Genomic DNA, 15,116 nt, shown 5'->3' with positions numbered 1-15,116 from the left:
TGCTCTCTTGGCTTTACTTCGAGTCCATTGCATCCCAGTCCTCCACCGCTGAAGAGGCACTAACATGCCGATCCGGCTATGATGCAGCGCTTTGGAAGACAGTTTTATATCACTGCTTAATAAATACTGTACTGTCCACAACGTTTTCTTGGGGCTCTAGATCATAACTAGGTGCTCACCACCGCATCCTGCCCAGCTCTCGCGTGACGAATCTAGGAGTCTGGGATCTGACACCTGTAACACGCAATCTGACTACCTTCAGCTGTAGTTCGTCACACACACACATTCTTAAACGCAACAGTATATTTTACAGCAGTTGATGCGTCTCCCTATTGATCTTTGGATAACTTTCTCTTTACTGAACCCCACTTCGGAAACCACAAACGACATTTAGTAATCAGTAGGACATGTATCCAAAAATTTGTATTCATTCGTCCAAAACATGATCATACTTCGTTATTAGGACCTGGTAATGACATTCTATCACAAAGCATTGAATCAGTGGATCTCCTGAAGATCTTAAGGCACAATTATCATCTATGATCTGAAAAGAAGATAATAACTTTTACTAGTTCCGTAATTACTATCAGCAGAAGTGAAACTAACCGAGTGTTTATTGACCCAAAAGCGCGATAGTATTTACGTCTATAAGAAGCACGGGTGCTAGCCTTCAAAGCTTTTCATTGCTACCGTCTTGAAAAATTTGTACCTCTTTCCTAATAAGGAACAGAACACCCGCTACGAAGGGTATGTGAATCGATAGATGTTATGTACATAAAGACACAAATTACAACTTAAGAAAATTTTGACGATTTACGCAAGAACAAGAGCCTCACAAATTGATCAATTCATTCACGCGTTGGTCCTCATCTGGCTTTTATGGAAGCAGTTATTCGGTTGGTTGGCATTGGTTGATAGAACTGTGGAATGTCCTACATCATGCCCAATTCTGTCCAATTGGCGCGTTAGATAGTGAAAATCCCGACATGGTGGGAGTGCACTGCTTATAGTTTCCCAAGCGCTCTCTTTTTGGCAGAGATACGGCAACGTTGCTGGCCAAGTAGGATTTGGCAAGCGCAAAGACAAGCTGTAGGAACTCTCGCTGTGTGTAGGCGGACATTACCTTGCTGAAATGGGAGTCCAGGACGATTTGCAGTGATGAGCAAGTCAACGGGTCATAGAAGATCGTCGATACAGCGCTGTGGTGTTAGGATGCCGCGGATGACAACCAAACAGGTCCAGCTACATGGAAAGACATATCACCCAAAGTGTCACTCCTGGCTATCAGGCAATATGGCGGCAACAGTATGGTTGGTACCTCACCGCCGTCTGTGGTCTTTCCAGACACGTTTCCGCTGGTGATAGGAGCTCAGGTCGAAGCGGTACGCTTCACTGAAGACAATTGTACCCCAGTCAATGAGATTCCAGGCCGACGATGTGTTAGCAGACGCCACGGACAGCGGTTGGATACCAACTGGACAATCACCCGCTACAATCCCCAGCTACCAGGATTGAGATCCATTTTTTTTTCTTTTTTCACAGCAGGACCCCTTTGGTTGTCATACGCCCTTGCAGCACTGCGCTGCATCGGTGATATGCTGTGCATAGTTTTGTTGCCATTTATGACAAGCCATCCTGTGCTTACATTTCAGCGTGCTAATGACCGGCGCATCAGAGGAGAGTTTCTCCTGCTGGTCTTCGTGCTTGTCAAACCGTACCTTGGCCAGCAAGGTTGGCAGATATCTCCCCAATCGAGAATGATGGGAGCATTATACCAGAGCTCTCCAACCATCTCAAGATTTTTACCATCTAACGCGCCAGCAGGTCAGAATTACTCACGATTCCCCTCAGGAGGACATCCGACAACTCTGTCAAAACAAAGCCATATAACTGCTTTGCAGAAGGGCCTGTGGTGGATCAATGCTTTAAGGCTTGTTCTAATTGTATAGCCCTTTCTCTTGAATAACTCTCCCAATTTTATCAAACACTGTAATTACTTTCTTGCCTTTACATAACATCACATCTACCTATTTTCGTCCCATTAGGATAATTCCTCCATGGTGCGTGGTTCCCTCTTTTTTAATGGTGTGTATACTGGAAGCGTTGCAAGCATAATGTGTAGGGTGAAAGCAATATGGAACGATTTTACACGAGCAGTTACATAAAACTAGTCATTACGAAAGCGAGTATCAAACTTACACTGCAAGAATCCTAAGAAAATGTAATCCATACACAGTTGACACAGCTTACATGACTGAGGAGTGAACATACTATCGATAATATTCTTCTCTCTGTTGTATCCTTGCGCGTTGTAATCTACCAAATGATGCTATCGCGACCCACTAGAGTGCGTGGTATGTCCGCCTGCCCGATCTAAGAGCCCTTTTTGCTTGGTCTGAGTCGTTACTTAGTGGCTTTAAGTCTAACTACCCACTAAACTCTTAAAATCTGTGATTCAAGTGCCCGATCTAAGAGCCCCTTTTTCATGGTCTTGGTCGGTACTTAGTGGCTTTAAGTCTAACTAGCCGCTAAACTCTTAGAATCTGTGATTCAAGTGCTCGATATAAGAGCCCTTTTTGCATGGTCTTGGTCTTTACTTAGTGGCTTTAAGTCTAACTATCCACTAAACTCTTAGAATCTGTGATTCAAGTGCCCGATCTAAGAGCCCTTTTTGCATGGTGTTGGTCGTTACTTAGTGGCTTTAAGTCTAACTAGCCACTAAACTCTTAGAACCTGTGATTCAAGTGCCCGATCTAAGAGCCCTTCTTGCATGGTCTTGGTCGTTACTTAGTGGCTTTAAGTCTAACTATCTACTAAACTCTTAGAATCTGTGATTCAAGTGCCCGATCTAAGAGCCCTTTTTGCATGGTGTTGGTCGTTACTTAGTGGCTTTAAGTCTAACTAGCCACTAAATTCTTAGAACCTGTGATTCAAGTGCCCGATCTAAGAGCCCTTCTTGCATGGTCTTGGTCGTTACTTAGTGGCTTTAAGTCTAACTGTCTACTAAACTCTTAGAATCTGTGATTCAAGTGCCCGATCTAAGAGCCCTTTTTGCATGGTGTTGGTCGTTACTTAGTGGCTTTAAGTCTAACTAGCCACTAAATTCTTAGAATCTGTGATTCAAGTGCTTCGATAGACACACAGCCGTGTTTTTCCTTCTATGCTGTATGAAGCCAGATATCCTTGTCTGCCTCCTGTCAACTTGAGACACATGGGTTCGATGTTTCAACTTACCGTCCCATCTGAAGAAATCTCTGCCTGAACACGTCATAGTCCAAGGGTCGGACCATTGGCAGACCATTGACAACTGCGTCTAAATGTATTGTCTGCTTTGTTCTCTGCACCACGGTCAGGCCACTGAGGATGATTCCGTCTCTGTTGATTCTTTTCTGGAATCGGCGACAGAGGCCGATCAAATATTTACTAAGGAAAGCGCCAAAAATCCATGTTTTGAGAAGTTATTTTATTAGGACAGCCAGTTTCGGCATCTCAGTAATGCCATCGTCAGGCCTCTGCATAATAAAGCGAGTATACATGCAGCTGACTTTACAGACAATGAAGCGTAATAATAAAACTCCTTCAAACCTACAACATCGAATTTGCAGCGCTAAGACAACTCTGTGAAGTGAGAATAGTTTCAGTAACAATCAGTTTGTGTGGCTGTTCTGCTTTGTTGAACTGTTTGTGCACCGGTATTTGTCTGAACACTGCAAATTGCGTTTTGCAAGTTTTAAGAACTTTTATTATTACGCTTCATTCTCTATAAGTGTGCTCTAGTATACATTGATACTCACTACGTGTATACTCGTTGTTAATATGCAGGGGCTTGAAGATGGCATTACTGAGATGGCTAAACAAAATAATTTCTCAGAACATACGGCTGCTTGTTGACCTTCCTTGGTAAATAAGAAGATAACTTAATCCGGCGAGAAATATTTTAAAACAAAGCTTTTTAGATTTCCTGTCTTCCCCATCAGAGTGACTAGTGTGTTTCCATGCATTTTCATTGCAAGATAGGTTTCGGCTTTTATTCAGCTCGATAACCCTCATTTGCTCTTTCAGTTTCGTGGCCGTGCTGTCTGGGTGTGCTTCCCATCGTGGGTCTCTCTGGTTATGTGTTCCATTTCAGGTCTCTTAGCAGAATGTTAAAAATTTTTTTATTAGTACCGTTGGGTTGAAGAATAAATAAAGCAATAAGTGGTTTCTAAATGTAGATGTAGCCATATATGTGCACACTGTTATGCGCTACTCTCATTCTCTTTTATTAACAGCAGTAATTACTCAAAGTTCTATGGTCCTATAATATTAATGGTTCTTTTAATTAACTTTAAATGCGTTTATACATGTATAAGTGGTTATTCAGAATTCTGAAAATGTTTCGTATTTACAGTTCAGCTGTATTGAGGGCGCTGTATGTGCATATTTTTATTATTGTGTAGATCTTTATGCATTTCCATGTTTAATGCGAGTTTTTCAAATGTTTCAACAGCCATGAACAGCCAGTTTAATGCGTAGGGAAAATTGAAAAACCACGTCATCTCGCCAGGGGGTACTCAGTTCGAGATTTGGTGACATAGACGAGCTGCTTATCATCAACTGCGTGCATTGATATACGTTTTTATAAATTCCGTTATTGCCTGTGAAGCACTTCATAATTCATATTTACTTCTTGCGGAGCCTGACGGCTATAAACGTATGCAGATTGTATTGATTCTTTTTCTTAAGAGCAATACTGAATTCGGGTCAAATAATACAATGAAAAGATTTTTTGTGGGTGGTAGTAGTTGGTAGGATAGGTTTTTATCAGCAGTTTCCACTCACTTCCACCCGCTCTCTGAATGATGAATAAGCTTCCCTGATTTGATTCTTTAACATTGCTTGCAAACGTGCTCTCCTCACTAGCTAAGAATGATAGAAGATTCGAAAAGCTAGTAATGTTTAGTGCCGCGTTCGCTTAATCAACGTGAGAGCTTCCTCAGTACAACACCCCAGTGGCACACGTCAAGGGAGAAGCATTGTGCATAGAAAGACGCTTGGTATTTAAAAAATGCGACTACATGTTCCAAGCAGTCATGCAGCAGATAACTTTCTCACAGTTTTATTATATGAAATCAGACTGTCGGTAAAACCAGAAATTCTAAACCATTGTACGTCACCGAAAGCATGAGAAAGGTTAACTTCTATTCAATGTTATCTTTAGGGTATATTTCGAAGACATTCTTCCGATTTTAAAAGGCTATAGTTTCTGCAGGTTCAGAAGAGCCCCGGAATGCAGAGATAAATCCAAACCATCCTTGCGAAGCGTTAAAAGGATAGCAACGTGGAATGTGCGAGGTCTCTTGCATACAGGAAAGCTTGCTATCCTGGAGAGAGAAATGGATCTTCTTGGGCTAGACATACTAGGACTCAGCGAGACACACTGGAGGGAATGTGGCCACTTCATGACTAAAGCAAAGAATACAGAATACTTTCCCGGATGTGAGGATTTTAGTAGAAATGGGGTTGCTATAATTATTCCTAAGAACCTATGAAATTCTGTCATGGGCTATGAGCCCGTTTGCCATAGAATAATCTCCAGTAAAAAGAAAGCTACTCCGTGCTATATCAACATCAGTCAGGTTTATGCGCACACAGCAGCTTCATCAGACATAGAAATAGATGAATTCTATGAGCTTTTATAAAATACTATCAGAAAGATACCCAAAAACGAAATATTAGTAATCGAAGGTGAGTTTAATGCGAAGATAGGTGAGACTGTTGATAATGAACATGAGACCTGTGGTTGGACTTAACGGCTTGGGAGTGAGAAACGAACGTGGGGAGCGGCTACTGGAATTTTGGGAGAATAACAACTTGCCTGCATGGATGATGTTGAAAGAGGTTATACCTCTCTCAACATCATCCATGGCGTCGATATACATGGATTTCACCAGGGGATAGGGTTAGAAATCAGATTGATTTCATTTTGGTGAGACATCTCTGGTGTATTTAGGCCCTAGATTCGAAGACCTCTCTTGAAGCAGACTTTGGCAGTGACCATATCATGCTGTATGTAAAAATGAAGATAAAACTGAAAGTGACCAAAAAGAAAGAAGTCACAAAGAATTTTGAGAAAGAATAAGACCCAAACTCCAAAAATTAACAGAGGAAGGAGTAGCTCCCAAAATATGGGACAAAATGAAAGAAATGATCAGTTCATCTCTCCCTGAACAGGTTACTAAATCCCCTCAACCGAAGAGTCCCTGGATTTCGAACAATATTCCACTACACATCGAAGAACGGAGCACACTAAAGAAACGTGTCTTACAAACAGCTGAAGATGAAGACGCATACAAAACACTTTTCCTCAAAATACAGCGCTGCTGCCGAATTGACAAGACACAGTATCTCACCGGTATTTGTGATGACAGAGAACAACATCAAAAAGTAAATAAAACGCCTGACCTGTTCAAGAAGATAAACAGTATCGCCCGAGAGTTCAAACCACGCACGCGGATGGTAGAAGATATAGATGGCACTCTTATTAGTGACAAGCAATTAGCAACAGCTAGGTGGAAACAACACTGTGAAACACTGTGTTGCAAAGGAAACAACATCGAAGAAGAGAACATTTGTATGGTATCAAATAAAGAACCTGATATTCTGTACAGTGAAATCGAAAATGCCATCGAGTACCTAAAATACCAAAAATCTCCAGGTATAGATGGTATTTCCAAAGAAACGCTGACTGCGATGGGAGAGGAAGGCAAGCATGCGCTACATTTAATATGTAATAAGGTGTGGCAAATGGGTGAATGGCCTAAAGAGTGGACTACATCTGTCCTAATTACTCTGCACAAAAAAGGATCAGTTAGGGACTGCTCCAACTATAGGACCATAGCCTTAACATCACATGCTAGAATAGTTCTCTTGCATATAATACATCAACGCCTAAAAAAATTTTTACACATCTCCGCAGAACAAGCGGGTTTCGTGTCAGGTAAAGGTACTCGACAGGCAGTCTTGAATTGAAGGCAGATAACTGAAAAATGGTATGAGTTCTGTGTCCTGCCTACATCCACTTCCTGGATTATAAAAAGGCCTTTGATTGTGTCATGTAGGATAAGTTGTGGCATGTGCTCAATGAGTCTGGGGTTCCATAAGCATAGTATCCTTACTAAGAGGTCTTTATAATAGCCATACCGCAAACATAAAGGTAGTTGGTGAATTTTTCGATGTGACAAAAGGCGTCAGACAAGGTTGCATACTGTCACATCAGTTCTATAATATCTATGCAGAGTGTGTAATTGGGATAGCGCTGGATGGCTGGGACAGTGGGATTTCAGTTGACGGCAGCAAAATCAACAATTTACGTTTCGCATATGATACTACACCCGTAGCAGGAAGTGAGGAAGAACTTGGTAATCTGTTCTCAAGAATAAAAGATATTAGTGTAAACCTTGGCCTAGAGATAAACACGAAAAAACCAAACTAATGGTTATAAATCGCCAAGGCATCGATCAAAACCATTTTACAGGATGCTTAAGGAATCTGGAGATAGTGAGTGATTGTGAGTATCTAGGCTTTCTGATTAATTGTACAGGGAAGTGTGCAACGAACCATTATTGGCCGATCCGCAGGTTCAAACTTACTAAGATATGACAGAATCAGGCAATTTCCAAGACAATAAAGATGCGCTTGGTAGAAACATTAGTGTTTCCTGTATTCTTACACGGATGCGATATCTGTACCGTGAAAGGTAGTGATAAAAGCGACATTGATACCTTAGAGATGTGGTGTTGGAGGAGGATGCTAGGTGTACCGTGGACACAAAAAAGAACAAATCTTTCCATAATAGAACAAGTTCAAATCACAAGTATGTTATCTTCTCGTGTCAGCCAAAGATACCTTCACTCCCTTGGGAACATCTAGAGAAGGAAAGGGGATAATTTACAGAAGACTATCGTGCAGGGAAAAATTGAGGGCCGAAGATCACGTGGGAGAGCAGCAAACAGATGGTTGGGTGAAGCGAAGAAGATTACCAGCCTGCCTCTTCACATCATATTAAGAAATCCAGAAGATCGCTGTGGATGGGGACATCTGAAATTTCAACTATGTAAGAATGAATGAGGAAATGAGGTCACGACACTCAGCAATGAGAAAAATGACTAATGAGAGAGTTTCTGCACGAATGAAGATAGAAACAGCAGGTGAATTTTAACTTACGCATATTATTACTTTCACTTTCGAAAGAACCGTTCGATTTTACATAGACGCATATGCAAAACAGTTATAACTGATCCTTCGTTACTTCAGGGACTACACCCCCCCCCCTCCGCCTCCCGGCCCCATAAAAGTGGAGTGATTGCAGGACGATGAAACTTTGTGGAAAAAATTGTAGGTACAAGCGTAAGAGAAATAAGGAAAAAATCATTGAAATACATTTTAATTTCCAAATGAGACGGTATTATTCATCAACTGCATACCATCTTTACGTTCTGGCATACAAACGTTGCACACAGTGACGACTGTATGCATCCACGACAGCCTGGAATCGCACTAGAGATTGCTGTACTGTTGTCTGAAAGTTCGCGGGTGGGATGTTGAATACTTCCTTCGCTTTGCACATCTTCGACCCTCAGCGTGTGTTATAGTCTCATTGGTAAACCCTGTCCTTCAGTTACCCACATAGCCCGAGCTCACATGGGTTCATATATGATGATCTTGGTGGCCACGCCGTCTGGAACGATTGTATAATGATTCGGTTTCCTCCAAATGTGCAGCAGAGTAACCAAGTGACCTCACGAGAATTGTGAATTGGAGATCCATCATGCATCAAAACACGTGAGTGAACAGCATCTCCTTCCCGTATAGCAGATACGAAGGAGCACCTGTTGGAGGAGCAGGTCACAGTAACGTGTGCTGCTCACGCTGGGTGTCCTTGGTACTTGGAGACAGAGTTCCTCAAGAAAAATGGACAATTACCGGCGCCCAAAGGCCAGTCGTAACACAAACAACGCAAATCCTGCAGAGAAGAGTCTGAATATCATTGCTTTAAATTTGGGTAGCCATACAGTAAGTAGTTTCCCCTCTACACTGGATCAAGTAGCGAAATTTCGATTGTAGCCCACCATTACTATCTTGCGATGCTGTTTACAGTTAAGGGTAGGAGTAAAGTTTTCATTTTGCATTTCACAAATGTTCAAGGTGCCATTCATCTGACAGTCGAAAGAAATCCTCACAATAATCATAATTGTCCCGTTCTTGTGCGGACAATTCTTCAATTACTGCATTCCCTATTGTTGATGTTTAGCGCTGCAGTTCACCGGTTTCCCAACGAAAATCACATACTGGCAGTTTAGGCTAGCTAGGATCAATCCATACATCGCATAGGATCGATCGATTGATGAAGCAGCACACCTACTGGTTGATTCAGCTGCCCATATCGCTCTCGTTTTTTACAACCCGAACTACGTCTTTATCTAGAATGCTATCCATACAGATGACATGTACTTAATCGATATACGTTCTCTCTCACAGCTTCGAACGGCTGTTAGCAAGTGAATTGGTACTGTAAAAAATACAATAGAGGATTGGCCATGAGTTACAGAATTTTTGTACAGAGATACACAACACTTCCGCCATACATATCCAAGAGTCTTTAGTCCTTCTTTGTATTATTAGCGGCGTATACATACAGGTTTTGGATGTTTCTGTTGGATTATTTCGTTTATAGTAATTAATCTTTAGTAAATGGTGGAGAAACGTTGTCTTACAAAGTATATTTCACCATCGGAAACAACTAAATGAACGGGAGATAGCGAAGTGGGAAGCGTGTAATTAACAACTTTCTGGTCGAGGACTATTGGGAAAGTAAGGTCCGATAGGTCACGGAAACTAAATCATTGACACATTCAAAAATTTTGTATTTGCAGCAGGTACCTGCATCTTCCAGATATCTCCCTAATTTGTCGCCGCTCAAACTAGGCATTTGCCGTAGAGTTGTACCAACCAACATTCCAATACTCTCATCATAGGGGGATGCCGCCTGTGGTTTTCCCAATTCCCTACGCTGATCTGGAGGGCGTTGTCTGTTGAAAAGTGCTGCCTTCAGAGCCAGTGGTTCATGTGAGTAGAGACGAAACTCAGGGTTGCCAAGTAACAACTCTATTGTGGGTAATCAAACACTACCCATCGATAACGCTGCAGGAGCATCTTCATTGTCCCTGCAGAGTGTGGCCGAGAATTGTCTTGAAGAGGGATACACATGCCAGTTATGTGGGCTGCTTGACATCAGGCAAAATATTTCACCAGGAGGGAGACCATTTTACGTTTTGACTGTAATCTCAGAACTGAAAAGAGCAATGTGATGTGATCGACTAGCATACTACAGACGTAGCTCAACACATTTGTGCAAAACTTGATCGGAATTTGATCGTGGTTTCCATGTCGCTCTCCAGTCGGACCTTACTTTCCGAACAGTCCTCGTATATGACCCATTTAAAACATTAATATACAGGCTAATTCAGGTGCCCCTCCCTATGACAGAATAATATTGTTGATCAGTTCACACACGAGCTGTGTATCATATTGTCAAAATATTACAAACTAACAATATACGAAGACATATTAGACCAATTACATAAAGTCTGTTTATGAAACTACTTGATGACACAATGCAGCGAGTCATACAGTCTAAGGCAAAAAAAGAAAAAAAATCTATGTTCCACGAAGGAACTATCCAAATAGGAAAAAAATCGATACATGTGATGTACATACACAAACAAATGATTACAATTTTTAAAAAATAGAATGATTTATTCTAGCGAAAAAACTTCACAAATTGGGCGTCAGTAGCGCGTTGTTCCACCTCCGTTCTTATGCAAGCAATTATTCGCCTTGTCATTGATTGAAAGTGTTGTTGGTTGTCCTTCTGACTGATATTGTGCCTAATTTTGTCCACCTGGAGCATTATATCGTCACAATCCCGACCAGGTTTTAGGGTACTGTAGATACTTAAACGTCTAGGTTGGGGGAAGATCGGACGATGTTTCTGGCCAAAGTAAGGTTTGGCAAGCTTGAAGACAAGCAGCAGAAACTCTCGCTGTGTGCAGGTGGGCATTGGTTTGCTGAAATGTAAGTCTGGCATGGCTTTCCATAAAACGCAACAGAATTGTGCGTAGTAGATCGTCGACATACCGCTGTGCTGTACCACGGATGACAACCCAAGGGTTCCTGCAACGAAATGAAAATGGCACCCCAAACCATCGCTCCTGACTGTCGGGCCCTGTGGTGGGTGACTGTCAGATCGGTAACCCATCGCTCGCTGTAGCATCTCCAGGCACGTATTCGCCGGTCTTCGGGGTTGATTTCGAAGCAGGACTCATCACCGAAGACAATTCTACTCCAGTCAATGAGACTCCAGACGGAATGTGCCTGACACAACTTCAAACGGGCTTGTCGGTGTACAGAGGTCAATGGAGCAAGATCAGTCGCCTTTATGAGATCACCCTATCAATAGTTCTGATCGTCACTGAAGCATAGTTGCACTTCGGATCGGTGAATCTGACAAAATTCTCTCTAGGTCGTCCAGTTCCTTCTTGATGCTGTGTTCCGCCATGGTTCACCAGTTCCTGCCAATATCATCGAATAGTGGTGCTGCTCCCACTGAAATGTTGACCACCTCACCGATCAATCCAACAGGTTTGTCTGAGTCCCACTACAAATCCTCACTGGAAAGGAAGACGTATTTTTTAATTTGTTCACTCTTCGATAGGTGAGACATATTTACTGTCTAACAGTCTATCTGAGCACACAGAATGAAATTCACAGAGAGCCAATGCCTTGGTATAGATGTACCCCCTGTTTCCTATTCTTACCAGTTGCGCGATTAAATTGCACTGCAGCGCAATCACTCATAGTCTGCCGCCAAAATTCATGGTTTTCCTTTTTCCATTGATATCTGTGTGAATATTAATCTGTGACCAATTTGCATAACTCTTGCTTGGCATGTTGTTTTAATCATTTTTATTACAGAGTATTAAGCATTTCATTGGGCTATATAACAGAACGTTATTACTTCCACATTTTCCATTTTGATATCTGCTGCTGAATTTGTTCTTCCCAATGGTGAAACAGAGTTTATAACACTAAGTTCCTGAAACTACAGCGGCCAATTACACAAAGAAAGACGAGATACACTTCGATATGTATGGTGGAAAACATGTTTATCTTGGCCCTGATATTCCTTTAGACTCATTGCAAATCCTCACTTATATTTTTTACACTATGGTACAGTGACTAATAGTCACCCATAGCTCTGAGAGGGAACTTACATCAGCTGCGTGGATATCGCCTGTCTGGATGCCATTGTTGATACAGACGTAGTGCCGGTTGCATTTAATGGATCCGTAGGGGCGTCCAAATCACCCTCCACACCACTAATTGGATAAAGCGGAGATACAGGCTCTATGTCAAGTTGCAAGTCTTCAAGAGCAACAAAATTTTGAATTTCAATGTTTTATAAAATTACTACTGAATTTAAAACTTTAGAATGCTGTCGTAATGTACTCATTAAGAGGTGTAATCCTGCGTTACATGGTTAACACAATAACTGAAGTATTACATTTAGAAATCGTGTACGTAATGACGTTCAGAAAATTGTTACATAATCTCAAACTATTCGAACCGTTTCTCGCTGACCCAAATTACAGATGAATCAAAGGAAAAAAATTTGTCGAGTACTGCAACTTCATTGTTCATGGCAGTACAAGCTGAGCAGCAGGCATGACACTTTAATTTACTACTTCCTTACTAGAAACTCTAATTGCCACAAATTTTGCAGACAATCCCAAAGTACGCCACTCAATCTACCCACCGAATAATATTACTGTACGACACAAAAATTCAGGAGATAAGACATCATAAAAACTGCGATGAGTTTTGTATGTGGAAGACCGATTTCTTTAAGACTCCGTGGGATTTACTGTTTGTTAAGAAGTTTCTTCAAAGTAGTTTCCTACGTCGCACGCTTCCATCCTTTTGACAAACGAGATTTTTGACATTTTATCTCACTTCTGGATAAAGCGGTACCTCTAACGTACCCATCTTGATATTTTCTGTCTTTTAAGCAAAATATTAAATACGACGTAATTATTTCTTCGGGAAACGGTGCGACGTACATCAAGCTTCGGTTGTACAATCACTCACGTGCTTTACAGTGGAATATGGTTGCCTTTTACTGTATTTTCTCATGTGCTGACGGTTAACTTTACATCTTACATGAAATCCTGCCTCGTAACTCAACGCTAAATGTGAATGGAAGTTGTTATCTATCATTTCCACGTCCAGAGAGAGTTCAGAAAAACTCCACTCGTTGGTTTTGTCTCCATCATGAGGGCCTCATGTATTAGTTGAATACTGCACGCTTTGAATACAAAAGTCGGCTCAAAAAATGAAAAACACACACACGAGTAAACGCTTGCTCTCGTCTTGCATAGGGTGTTGACTTACGTAGACTGCGTACAAACTTCCGTCCAAAGCGTTTTCCATCTTGAACGAGCACAAAGGAGGGAGCTGCTGAATTTTCGCTAGATAAACAGCCACTGTATTGGAAATTCTGATCCAGCGTTGGATACTTAGTGCCGTAGGAGGTTCGACACTGTACGCTCGACGAAAATTCCAACGCGCCGTTGTATATGAGTAGCGCCTGTTGAAACGAAGAAACCCAAACCCCTTTTAAAAGTTACCGGATTCTTATAAATAATGATCTAATAGTCAAGATACCAAAAATCGTTTATAATCATTGATGACTAGTTTCGGCTAATACTGTTAGCCATCTTCAGATCGAAATTTTTATAGCAAATTGCACAAGAGGAGAAGAGTGTGATACAAACTATCATCAGGACAAAGGTTATGCTAAGTCACTACATACCACATAACAAAAACATCTCTGTGTCTACTCACCAGTCTGGTAGGAGTCATATTAGCATCAGTAAATTACGTGTTTGTGCATAACAGTTTTCACAGCCCAACCTTTTAGTGTGTCTCCTACTGGCCGCGTGATTAGACACAGCAGGTGTATACTAACTTCACCTTGTTGGGGGGGGGGGGGGGAGATGGAAGGGTTTAAAATAGGTTAAACTCAACACACATTTCATCTAAGGCATCTCCGAAATGTGTCTTAAAAGAGAATGATTGAAAATAAGTAGGGTGGGATTACTGGTAGTTGGGAGCTCCAACGTTAGGCGCGTAATGGAGACCCTTAGGGATATGGCTCCGAAGGAGGGAAAGGATATGCTGTACATGCCGTGTGAATACGGGGAGAAGTCATTACTCATTTGTAACGGTGCTTCCGGATGCCATGAAGAGCACTGGGTGGAGCCAACTGAAGGTGGTGGCTCATGTTGGCACTAACGATGTGTATAGCCTTAGATGGGAAGAGATTCTCTTTAGTTTCGGGCGGCTAGCTGAAGTAGTAAAGGCTGTCAGGTTTGCTTGCAAAGATGAAGTCGGAGCTCACCATCTGTAATATCGTCGACAGAATCGACAGTGATCCTTGGGCACAAAGATGAGTGGAGGGTCTGATTCAGAGACTCAGACGGTTCTGCGACCGTTTAGAGTTTAGATCCGTCGGCTTGCGCCATGGGGTAGTGGGTTTCCTGTTTCTGCTAAATAAGTCACAGTCCACAACACACAGGAAGCGACTACACGGGTAGCGAGGACTGTGTTGAGGAAACTGGTTGGTTTCTTGGGTTAGAATTTCTCGGGAAAGTGCAGAAAGGGCTTCAGTTTCAAAGAGTGCAGGACGAACACAGGAAGATAGTAGACATAAAAACAACCAATGTTGTATTTGTAAACTGTCGTAGCTGTGTTAGAAAAGAACCGAAACTCCTGGCGATAACAGAAAGCGCTGAAACTCAAACAGTGTAGGTACTGAAGCTGGTTAAATCAGGAAATAAGTTTAGCTGAATGTTTTTTTACAAAGGCTCCAACAGTGTTGAGGGAGCATAGATTAAATACAGTTGGTAGTGGAGTTTTTGTTGCTGTCAGAAGTATCTCACCTATTGAAGCAGATAGTTCCTGTGAGTTAGTATGGGTAGAGGCTATACATAACAACAGGAATAAATATGTAACTG

This window comes from Schistocerca nitens, chromosome 9, assembly GCF_023898315.1.
Source record: "Schistocerca nitens isolate TAMUIC-IGC-003100 chromosome 9, iqSchNite1.1, whole genome shotgun sequence".
NCBI lineage: Eukaryota > Metazoa > Arthropoda > Insecta > Orthoptera > Acrididae > Schistocerca > Schistocerca nitens.
The sequence above is the reverse complement of the archived record's forward strand: the minus strand, read 5'-3'. Positions refer to the sequence as shown.